Genomic DNA, 3,482 nt, shown 5'->3' on the forward strand with positions numbered 1-3,482 from the left:
TTGATAGTGAGTCCCCTATTGTAGCATGGGCCCCATCAGGCCTTAAAATGATGCCAACCCCTGACGTGCTTTGTTGTTGTGCGCTAGTAAGGGACTGATTTTCACAGTAAGAATTCCAGAAGCAGAGCCCAGAGTGGGACTGGAGAGTCATAGAATCATAGAATCATAGAGTTGGAAGAGACCACAAGGGCCATCGAGTCCAACCCCCTGCCAAGCAGGAAACACCATCAGAGCACTCCTGACATATGGTTGTCAAGCCTCTGCTTAAAGACCTCCAAAGAAGGAGACTCCACCACACTCCTTGGCAGCAAATTCCACTGTCAAACAGCTCTTACTGTCAGGAAGTTCTTCCGAATGTTTAGGTGGAATCTTCTTTCTTGTAGTTTGGATCCATTGCTCCGTGTCCGCTTCTCTGGAGCAGCAGAAAACAACCTTTCTCCCTCCTCTATGTGACATCCTTTTATATATTTGAACATGGCTATCATATTACCCCTTAACCTCCTCTTCTCCAGGCTAAACATGCCCAGCTCCCTTAGCCGTTCCTCATAAGGCATCGTTTCCAGGCCTTTGACCATTTTGGTTGCCCTCCTCTGCTTTGCAGACCGCTGAGGATCCTAGCAGCCTGCATAAGAATGCTGCCATCTCCCTTCTGCATTCATGTTGCTCCCAAATGAGTAATTGCTGCCCAAGATCTGCACTTTCCCTCCCTCGAGCTTTGCACCCACCCAGAATCTGTGCCGGGAAATACACTGTCTGTTGTTGTCACGGTAGCTCTTGTTCGCCTGAGCGCTGAGAAACCGCCATAGCGATAACGACGACTAATGAGTTTGCAGCCTATCTCCTCTGTGATAGCAGCAGCAGCTGCCGGCAGGTCCCTGTGACATTCTGGAGTTGTTCTGTGAGTCGGCAGAAAAACTAATCCCTGTAACGGAAGAGAAGCATGCCTCTTTGAGGATCAAAATCATGGGGGAATCTCTCTGAGATAAAAGCGCACATAGAATGCTGTTCAGTTCTCTGGGATACCCACGATTCTGCACAAGTACAGAATTTAGTATAAGGCACTTCATTTAGCCTCCTGAAAATTTCGCCTTTAGTTTTTAACTGTTCCTTTTATTTTAATAGAGCACAGCTATGGTCTTGAAATTAAGCTTGGCAGCGTGTGATTCTCAGTCACCCAAGGAGAGAGTGGGGAGGTTAAGGGTCAGGGCTTCAGTACTGCCAACATGTTTCACTTACAGCAAAATTTGAGCTGAAAGTCTCGCTGTAGGAATTTCAAGGGAAGCAATACAACCGTGGTTGGATCCGTACATTTCCTTAGGTGGGATCCGCTCCTCTATCCTTGTTGTAACTCCCCACTGCGGGAAGCGAAATAAATTATGCAAAGGAAGCAAAATATGCACAGGTTGCAGAATATATGCAGGTTGCAGAATCAAGCTTTTCTTGGTGCTGAACTACAGAGGTGCATCTGTTCCATTTATGCATTTATTTGAGAGTGCAGGGGATCCACAGTGCCAGCTGGAGGGCCTCCTTACTTTTCCTCACTTCCATTTTACGTGAGGCTCGGAATGGTATTTCCCCCCTGGAGAAGCCAAAAGGCCAATAAGAAAAGTGCTAGAGCAAATTGTTGTGGAAATTATGCATCCCCCTCTCTAGAGCTCCACCAGTGATGAAGCTGCTCTGAGCTTTCTCTTTCACATCAGTGATGGGAAGTTACTCAACTTGTGCAAAGGAATGTAGTTGAGGAGCATGGGAGCTCTGCACCCAGACACACAAATTAGACTTGTTTACATGAATTGGGACAAAGAAGCCAAAACTTGTTTCATTCAGCAATGAGGAAGGAAAGGAAAGGAAAATTTGAATGACAATTGGCACAGCCTTTGGGGCCTTCCTTTTTGCTCCGCACTGCTAGGTAAAAAGGTAAAGTGACACCTGACCATTAGATCCAGTCGTGGCCGACTCTGGGGTTGCAGCGCTCATCTCATTTTACTGGCCGTGGGAGCCAGTGTACAGCTTCTGGGTCATGTGGCCAGCATGACTAAGCCGCTTCGGGTGAACCAGAGCGGCGCACGAAAACGCCGTTTACCTTCCCGCCGGAGCAGTACCTATTTATCTACTTGCACTTTGACGTGCTTTCAAACTGCTAGGTTGGCAGGAGCAGGGACCGAGCAATGGGAGCTCACCCCGTCGCAGGGATTTGAACTGCCGACCTTCTGATGGGCAAGTCCTAGGCTCTGTTGTTTAACCCACAGCGCCACCCGCGTCCCTGCACTGCTAGATAGGGTGGTCCAAAATTAAAGAATGAACGCCATGGCAGAGTGAGTCCACCTTTAGCCCAGAGCTCTAAGCCACTTTTCTCATTTGGTTGTTATTTATTAAATTTCTATTACTCAGCACTGATGCTCTCATTTGATACATTGGAATGACCCAGTCACACATGCTAGAATGACTTGCTCTCAGAAATCTCCCACTGCATTTCTGTGTTCATAGCTCTTCCAGACACACCTCTTCCTGGTTTTCCCCCAGGTATAATAGAGAAGTTCTTTCCAGAATACCTCTTCCTGTTCTTCAATAGATAACATGATCCAGGCATGACACTTCCTGGTTTCTTTGTATGCAGTAGAGAAGCCCCTCTAAGTATGCCGCTTTTCGGGTGCAAGAGGCAAGCACCATGCCTCTTCCACGAGAAACGTGCCTTTCATTTTGATTCAGAAAAACAACACCACTGTACTGCAGGTCTGAGAAGTTTGAAAAACCACAGAGTGGGATTCTGTTTCAGCTCAGGCATGTTGATTTTAAGTCTCCCGCACGTTCCTCGCCTTGGTGACGGCTTTGTTAATTAAAGCAAGGTTAGCCCGATCCAATTCATGCTTTAAGTGACTGTTTAACAGAGACGGTTTTGCCACAGGGATGTCAGCTGTGGATTTTGTCTAATTAAGGGCCTAATAGACGTGTCACTTTGCCTTAGGTGGGCATTTATAACAAGCAAGTCTTCCCATGGCGGCTGTGAAAACGAGTGCTGGAATCTGTCCCTCTCGACTCTTCCGATTCAGCGGCTCTGTGAAGCGGGCTTGGGAAACAGTTTGCAGGCAGGAATCCTCTGCAGTTGTGGAGGCTGCCTGGGGGCGGGACCCCAAGGGGTTAATGTTGTGTGTTGTGTGGCGAATGACCGCATCTTATGGGGCTTGATTGCTTTTAATTAAAAAATTTTTTTTTAAAGGATTTATGTTGGGATTAAGTGGGATAATTATTGATTGATCTCTGCCTTGTAAATTGAAGAGCATTTGGATTAATCACTTTTTAAGTAGGAAATCGCTCTCTGCTCTTTCGACAAGGGAGCCTGTTCCCAGCCTTCTTGACCACTTTGCTTTCCCTGAAAGAGAAATCAAGTCCTGCCACTCCATCTCCTGCTCTATAGCTTTCTCACTGCTGCAACTCCAGGAATCGATTGCAGGGATCTTTTCCTGGGACAAGTGGTCCCTATC

General features: G+C 47.0%; 1 long non-coding RNA gene across 1 annotated transcript; it reads left to right on the top strand.

The window, feature by feature from the left end:
- Positions 1 to 650: 650 nt before the first annotated feature.
- On the top strand, positions 651 to 2,861 carry LOC309353426. The gene is made up of 2 exons (XR_014161838.1): positions 651 to 1,039; positions 2,524 to 2,861. It is a non-coding gene; the product is annotated as an uncharacterized lncRNA (long non-coding RNA).
- Positions 2,862 to 3,482: the final 621 nt, after the last annotated feature.

The sequence above is a fragment of the Podarcis melisellensis genome (genome assembly GCF_964234715.1).
Source record: "Podarcis melisellensis genome assembly, chromosome: 12".
In the NCBI taxonomy this organism is placed as follows: Eukaryota; Metazoa; Chordata; class Lepidosauria; order Squamata; family Lacertidae; genus Podarcis; species Podarcis melisellensis.